The sequence below is a fragment of the Lagenorhynchus albirostris genome, chromosome 20 (genome assembly GCF_949774975.1).
Source record: "Lagenorhynchus albirostris chromosome 20, mLagAlb1.1, whole genome shotgun sequence".
In the NCBI taxonomy this organism is placed as follows: Eukaryota; Metazoa; Chordata; class Mammalia; order Artiodactyla; family Delphinidae; genus Lagenorhynchus; species Lagenorhynchus albirostris.
The window spans coordinates 4,370,657-4,379,508 of NC_083114.1; the positions used below are offsets into that span (position 1 = coordinate 4,370,657).

The 8,852-nt window shown below is 42.0% G+C and overlaps 1 pseudogene; it reads right to left on the reverse strand.

The window, feature by feature from the left end:
• Positions 1–2,425: 2,425 nt before the first annotated feature.
• On the reverse strand, positions 2,426–7,908 carry LOC132511469 (uncharacterized protein C3orf38 homolog; annotated as a pseudogene).
• Between the last annotated feature and the right edge of the window lie 944 nt (positions 7,909–8,852).

An 8,852-nucleotide genomic window follows, 5' to 3' on the forward strand; every position in this document is an offset into this window, starting at 1 on the left:
GTGAATTCCAGAAAGAAAGAAAAGTTTACTTGAATGACTTTCTCTCTTGGTGGGCAAAGCGCCGCAGCTTATGCAAACTCCAGCCAAATCGATATAAGGCAGGAAATGCAAATTAATATTAAAGTGGTGGGACACCTCCAACTTGCAAAGTAGACAATATTTGTAGGATGCAAAGGCAGAAGGGCATAGAAGGTTCTCCCCAGTAAGCTCCCATGAGTCTTTTTCTCTCTGTCTTGTGCAAAAGCTTTATCTTCTGGGGCATGGGGACTCCATTCCAGCTCCTCAAGATGTGCTGACAGACTTGTAGCACGCTTCGTTTTATGGTTAGCATGCCGTTAGACAGTTGGGGTAAGTTTAAGGGGGAGCTGGTAGTTGTTCAAAGGAATATATCTGTATTTCTATATGCGTTTCCTTTTATCTCTATTGATAGAAAAATACATATAGATTTATAGAGCGAGGGACAGATAAATAACTTCTAAAGCTGTCAGGCATTTAATACTGTTATTCCTATGTGGTTCATTTGATTAAAGTGCCTATATTATTGACTACATTGTAAATCTGTTAATGACAGCAATGATTCAGTGGAATATCTAGATTTGTCTCCTACACTGTCATCAGGAAAATTCTTACGGAGGAAGACTTACGATACATTTGCTGATGGCGGACTGTCCCTCTTGCCCAGGATTTGTGGCCTATTTAACGCGTGCCACAGGCCCAGGCTGACATCGGCAAAGCATGCCAACTCGAAGTTCTTCACAGCTGTCACCCAAATATCCTCTCCGTGCCACCAGCTAGCATCACTCACTTTAACAGTCCTGCCGTGTCCGTAGCCTCTATGTGCTAAGTGACCAGACTGCCACCTTCCACGGTGGCACCTTTCAAGAAGTCTCTGAAATTAGAGTTGTGCAGACTTCCTCAGTGGTGAGAATAACCCCTTCCCTCGGGGTACATGCTTGTTATTCAAAGGACTTTCTGGGCCCTCCACTAGAGATCCTTATTTAGTAGTGAGGGCAGGCAGGGCTTCTCGCACGCCTAACAAGGGTCCAGGGGAGTCTGGCCAGCAGAAAACTCTGGGTCACATTGCCCAAAAGAGTGTGTCTGTGACAGTTTTGGTGTGAGCTGGGGTCTCACATATAACCTGAGCTGCATGCCTTCTGCCCCTTCTCTGGTATGCGGTCCACCTTTGCCGTTCAGGTGTTTCGGGGACCACCTTTGACCTTTAACACCTTGACATGCTTGTTTCACTTTACTGCCATTACCTGGAGTCCTTGGCTACTTGCCTCCTGGTACCTGGTACTCGGTTCTCTCTCCTGTAGGTGGCTCCCTGTGTAGGAGGACGGGCACAGGGACACTGGGTGAGTAAGTCCCTTCAGATTCTGCTCACCTCCCGGAGAGCAGCTTGGGATCCTGGTGAAACAGCTCTTTTCAGTTTTGCCACCCAGAGAGACCCTGAGAAGGGGCTGATTTGATCACAACGTGACACTGATGTCAGGGCCACCACCTCGTGACTGCCCTGTCCCTGAGTTGTCATTCCTTCTGTCACTAACCGCCCTCTTTTCCATACCTGTAAACTAAATAACACACACACATGCACACGCACACCCTTTCCAAAATTCTCAAACATATTTGTAAATAGCCCTACCTATGGGTGAGGTCCAGTTACTTCTCGTAGGGCTGCTGGGCTCATGCAAATTAGAGGCTGTGAGGAGGCACCTGTTTAGGTGACCTCAAGCATCCATATAATAGATACAGAGGCCTCCTCTTTCCTGAGCGCGAGGAAGATCTCAAAGAACGTGTCGCGAACTGCACCGGCTACTGCGGGCAACGCGGCCACGGTACCACGCGCCACACCTTTAAAAAGAGTCGTCATTTCTTCTGGTTCGTTTCATCATCTCTGCCCACGTTTATCGCCACCTTGATGCTGTTACTTGTGCCGTTCCCCTTGCCTGGAAGTTCTCTCCTGTCCTTCCACCTACCCAAACTGTAAGCATTAAAAAAAGGAATCCTCTCCTCAGGCTTCTGATTCTTCCAGCCTTCAGTGAGCAACTTCTTCTCTGAATTTCTAATCCTGCGTGATCTTTTTTTTTTTTTTTTACAACATTTAAAGTGCGATTTATTTGATGCATTGCATGAAGCTTTCAGAACATTTGCTGCAACTCAAGTAGAAGGAGGCAAGTGTTCACATAATATGTTAACCTGTAGTCAAGAAAGACATTTCAGCTAAAGTATGTCAGTCCCCCAATCTGAAATCACTTAAACATCACTGATGTAGTATTTGGAAGAATTTCTGTATACAAGATTTTTCAGACTGACATATAGTACTCAGTGCTTCAAGGGCTAGGTAAAATTAATTCTCTTTTGTTCAACAGTGCCTCCTTTCCACTAGATAAAGTTTGGTCTCCAGTCCCACTCTCCAGTGCCTGCCTTACATTGAGTCGTACTTCACTGGACCACATAAAGTGATTACATTATAAAAGGCTTCTAGATCACTTGGTTCAAGTGTAATAGCTGCTTTCATTAATGTCGCAGGAGCAAGGGAACTCTCTCCAATAATTCTCAGGTTGATACATTTGATTTTCCAAGTATTCTCCACAAAAGGGCAGTGGGTGAGTCTAAAAATCTGTTCAAAAATGCCCCAACAGGTGTTCCCTCGGTGGACGGTCCCAGCAAACTCTAACCATAATGAGACCATGGGGAGAAGTGCATTTCAGTCCATGGGAGTTTAGGTTGGGACTGAGAAAAAGTTATTCTTCATTCACTAGTGACAGCAGACAAAGTCTCACAATTTCTGCTCCATGGTAGTCTATCACATTTTGTTTCAGATGTGTGGTAATAGAACGTAAGCTTGGCGTCATGCCAGAAGTGCTGTGGCCCCCGTTCTTCTTGGCGTGGTCCCAGAACAGCGCTCTGGGAAGTAGGAAGTGCAGAGCACCAATGACAGCATTCTGCTCCTAGTCGACGAAAACCAAACTGTTCAGCTTTCCTATCTTCTTTCTCCTGCTCTTCAGAGAGTCTCATGTCCTCTGTCTCAACCGGCCCTGCCACTTCCTTCAGTTTCGGTTGTGACTGCTCTTTCTAGTAATCCTTCGCATGCTGAATAACGTTGTGTTTTTCAGTAGCTGGAGGTAGAATAACCCACTGTGTCGCCAAGTACTTAAATATGATTTCTCGGTGGACTGTTTTACGCCTCAAAAGTTCTTCTGCACCTTGACTGTACACTAATATTTCACGAATGGCATCTTGGTGGTCCTCAGGCTGCACCAGGCGGTTGGTGATGGTATCGCATAGGGCCACGATCTCGTCGTTGTCCAATAGGCCGAGCAGGTTACGACAGCCCTCCATCTCTGGGTAGCTGAGCCCCGACTTCTCAACCCCCAGAAAGGGGGGGAGAGGATGCCAATAACGTCGCCCCCTTAGGCCCACCAGGCTGGCACCTTGGCAACAGATCCCCTAATCCTGCGTGATCTTTATTGCACAGTTTGCATTGGACTGCATGTTGTTTGTGTCATTAAATATCATTTCAGTTACACATTTTCATTAGATCCATGAACATTATAAATTCCATTTTGGCATTCCTTTGGCCAAATTCTCTTTCTTTGATGGGTACTTATTTTCTTCCTTTTATTGTTAATGAGCTTTTCTAGTGCCTGCCTTCTGTTCTAACTAGATGGTCAGTTAGTATATCAGTCGGAAAAGACCTACTGAATACCCACCATGTGCTGGCGAAATGTGTTCAAGGCAGATTTATTTTCACTGTCATGGAGCTCACAATCTTCCAGTTTTCTCCAGTAAGAAACCCCTATTTCCTCAAAGAGAATTCCATGTTTTAAAGTCCTTTATTCCTGCTGTGGAGATACCCTCGCAAACAAGATATAAAGCACCCATCCCATAAGTTTGGCTACAAGATGTTCCCATTGTCATGTCTAAAAGTAAGTAAAAGGGAATAATAGCAATTACATATTTACCATTTTTTGAGCAGTTTGTGAGTCAGGCACTCTATAAAGCCTTTCATATGTATTAACTCATTTATTGCTCACATCAACTCAATCATGATAGACAATCACATTACTGTTATCTTCGTGGCACAGAAAAGGAAACTGAAGCCAGGAGAGATTAGGTAACTTGTCCAAGATCAGACAGCTGACAGATGGTGGAGTCAGGGTTAAACTCAGATATTTCAACTCCAGAACTCAGCACAATATAAATGTTAGTTACTCTTTCATATAATCCCTCAGTCCCTCGTCTGTAAAATGGGGATGTTAGGTTTGATCTGATGTATCCCAGTTTATTTCTGTAACGGGTGTATGATCAGAAATTCATCTGCGTAGAAATTCCAAGGATCTTTTAATGATAAATTTTACTGAATTAAGAGTGTCTACACTTAGTGGTTGAGTATTAGATATGACTCCACCATGATTCAAATGTACATGAAGGTATGATTTATACCTATTTTCCTTCTGTCAGCAGTCCTTCATTATGTCAGTTTGGTGATGTGAATTTAATGGAGTTAAACTGCAGCTGCTCAAAATTGTGTGACTAATGACATTGCACTTCAGTTATAATTGGTACTTGATCCAAGGATGCTAGAGGTACACCTGGCAAGGTTAGTTCTACAAAAGGACCAGCGGGGCTGGTGGCAAATGCTTGCTCTCCTGTGAAGTCATGTGTGTTGGCCAAATTGATAGAGAGCATTTGCTAACAAGCCTTCTGGGGCACACCGTTGGCCCCCAGATCACTGCAAGTGCAGTGGAGTGGAAAGATCACAGCCAGGCAGATCTGCAATGCATCCCCACTGACACCTGTTCAGCTTTCTGAGCCTGGCCCAGCATCTAAGATCCTGTAGAGAGCTGTAAGGTTTAGACTTGATACAGATAAAACATCTAGCATAAAGCTAGTATTTTGGACTTGCCAGCCTCTATGATCATATGAGCCAATTCCAATAAATAAATAAATAAGATATATGGAGAGAGATGCATGTAGAGATGCATGTATGTATATGTGTATTGGGTTGTGATAAAAATGTATTTTTTACTCTAGGTCAAGGTCAAAAACTGTTTTAAAAGTACCGCCTTAGGTCTTATCATGACCAATAATTGCACTATCTCCAAAAGCCTTGTAACATCACATCTTATTTCTCTAGTCACTCACCTCAGGTCCACTGGTTTTACCATTTCTCACTGTTTGATACACACTCACACCTTCCCTGTTCTCCCACTCAGCTTAGGTTCTATGGTTTTCATACAGTCCCTCCCCTAACTCCCTTTTCTTCTTTGACTTCAGAGTATTTGTTTGACACACTCCACCTTGGTTCGTCCCTAATCTTGATGTATTTCAGCCTGGACACAGGCAACAAACTGCACATGACTCAAGAAAATACAACTGTGCTGATTTGTTGTACTTTAAGTTCATGGCCACAAGTGCCAGGTGGGCTGCTGTGCTACATTTCTGGATAAAGTCACTCTCCTGCTCTTAGGCAGTACAGTTTCACACCCTTGTGTTCGTTTTCAATCTCAGGCAAACTCTATCCACAAGGAGGCAAAGACACCTGTTTTCATTTTGTTAATGTAGCTAAAGATTCCGTGATAAAGAGTGTATTTTTCTTCTAAGACTTAGTAAAAGTCTCATGAAAGGTTTTAATTAACTGGGTTTGGGTCATTGGCCTGGTTGTGAACAAATCACTATGGCCAAGTTCTGGCTTTTGTGTCCACACCTGTAAATCAGGCTGGATCCAGGCTTCCCAGGCCACATGGGCTACGAATGAGGGAGTGCTCGCTCCCCCAAAGAGATGTTTTGGCTCGCCCGTGTAAAATGAGACAGGAGTCTTGTGTATGAGATTGTATATGAGGTTCATAACACAATGCCGAACCCATAGCAAGTAAGCATTAGCTCAATACAGACGGCACATAGAAAAGCTTTGGGATGCAGACAAAGTTCTACTTAGATAAAATCTATAACCCTAAAAACTTCCATCACTGAACAACAAAAAAATGAAAATAAATAAAATATGATCTCTCTTCTTGCTCAAGATTCTAGAACAGAACCACAAAATGCATCTAAGGAAAGAAGAAAAAAGGAAACTTACAAGCAAAAATCAATGAATCAGAAAATAGAAAATGGTAGTTTTACTTCTCAGTTTTTTGTTTTTGAACAAAATAAATAAACGTACATAACTCTGGCAAGCTTAATTAAAAAAATAAAGGAGAGGCTAAAACACAAGTGTACTAAATAAGAATTAGAATCATGAAGTAAACAGATCCAATATTTTAAAAATTATAATTGAACACTATACACAATTTGAACACTGATGAATAGAATGATTTTAGCATGTTTTATGTTTATTAAGCAAATATTATACAAGTGAAACACGACCGTATTGTCATAGAAAGAAATCAAACAATTAAGTACAGCAAAACCAAGAAATCCCCTTTTCCATATCTCTTGAACTCGTCTTCTTAAAGATAACCACCGTCAAGAGTTGAGTGTTCATTGTTTTCCCCCACTGAGGCCTATACATATGTGTGTATTTATGTCTTCGGTGTCATATGGGAAAATCTACATGTGAGATAATATTATCCATGCTGCTCTGGAACTTCCTTTTTCACTTAAGCAAATGAGTTGATGGTAAATCTAGTGTTGACATGTGGATCTGCCTCATCCAATTTTACAGCTTCAGCGTGTTCCTTGGGAAGGTAGCCTTTTAAATTACTTAACCACGTCTCTGTTGATGGACATTTAGGATGTTAGAAACTTTGCTTTTATCAACAGCATGGAAATTGAGCATCTCTGCATCTTTGGGCACAAGTGCAAGCATTTCTTTAGCATAAATTCCTGGAAGAATTTATCATTTCTAGCTTGATAGAGGGTGGCAACTCACCTTCCTAAAAGTCAACACCAATATACTTTTCGCATTACTCTTTTAGATTTTTTTTTTTTTTTTGCTCATTCTTGAAAATCTTTTCTATCATCAGTGTTTTTACTCTGCCAATTGGATGAGGCCACCCAGCAACATATCTCATGCTTTCACTGCTCCCCAGCAGTAATTTCTATTACTTATTGATCAGAAGAGTCAAAAGATAAAGCTCCCTCCTCAGTTTTCATCTCTCCAGACTTGGGAATATTAGTAAAATTTCTCAGGTTTATGTCTCTTCACCAGAATGGTTTCTAGGGATTGAAACAGACGTAGGAGCAGAATCAAGTTTATCCCCAGCTCTGCTCAAATTCAATTAGGTCTCCTCTCTTTCTTTCCTTCCTCCCTCCCTCCCTCCCTCCCTCCCTCCCTCCCTCCCTTCTTTCCTGATACATTTTGTAATGGGAGAGAGGTAGCTTGTTTCTTAATTTTTACTCATTTCTTTAGGTTTTGGCAAAGAGATTTTCTGTGAAGAAATTTCAATCTTAAGGCAGAAGTCGAGTTGATTCTTTTCTATGAATGCAGTGGTCTCTTGCTCATCACTGACAATAGTAATTTTACTTATTGAAAAGTGTTTTTGCTTCTTCTCTTTGCAGTTTTACCTGTGGATATTGTTCCTTCTTTTAATGCAGTTAAGTATCGATCTTTCCTGGTGGTTCAAAGCAGGTTGACCAAATGTTATTACTGATGTTTGACTATTTTGTAACCTACAAAAACAGTGAATTCATATTTTGCAAGTCTCGTAAGACCCTCTGTTTCTCTGCCTATGCTTTTCTATGTTGTTTGGTCACCGATAGGGTTACCAGGTGGGGTGGGCTGGCCCCTTGTGAACCAGAACCTCTGAGGGCTTCCCACTGCCGAGCCACACCGCAAGCAAGCGGGAGGGGCAGAGGGCGGAGGTTGAGCACTGCTTCCCATTTCATCACCCTGAGGAACTGCTCCTCCACTTTTCGTACCCACCTGTTGACTATGGCATTGAGACTACACGGGACCACGCTCATCTCTGCGACAGCGTCTCCTACAGCAGGGGTCCCCAACCCCTGCCCTGGGCCGTGCAAATGAAGCTTCATCTGCCGCTCCCCATCCCTCCCATTACCACCTGAACCCATCTCCTCCCAACCACCGCCCCCCCAGCCGCTCCCCTCTGCCCGACACCGCCCCCCACCCCCGCCCCGGACGGTGGAAAAATTGTCTTCCACAAAACGGGTTCCTGGTGCCAAAAAGGTTGGGGACCGCTGCCCTACAGCATGTTGGGTAGCACTTGGTTCCCTGTATCTACTCTATTCTTCTGTCTTGCTTTCATGCATTCTGCAACATTTCTGGTCTACTTGTTACACTTGTTACACTTTTTCCTTTATTTTCCTCCCCGTAAGGTAATGAGCATGCTCACTTTACTATATTGATCTAAATTCTCATGAATGATTTTAAGGAATAATTACTGACTCAAGAAATGTTAGAAAATCTGAATATAAAAACCATGATTTTTTGAAATTGTTGATGAATATCCTTCCCCATTAGGGCTCCAGATGTGAATTGCTTTATGGATAATTTTTATATTACTCTCATATAAATTATTTATACTCTTGCAGAGCACGGAAAAAATGTAGAATTTCTCATGTCCTTTTAGAAAGCCAGATTAATCATAATAAAAACACCTGACCAAAATTGAATACAATAAAAGTTTAGCCTTTTGAATGAATATAGATACAAGCATCCCAAATAAAATCTTAGCAAAACACATACAATGGCAAAATAAAATAATAACAGTACAACATTACCAAGGAGGTGAATATGAGTACACTTCAACATTAACACAAATTGACGTAACATAAAATATTACATCACAGAAAACAAACCAAAAAGAACAGGTATCTCAGTATCTGTAAAAGGCCTTACACAAAATCTCATTTATAATTAAAATGTATTTTTATATTAGAAATGAAGT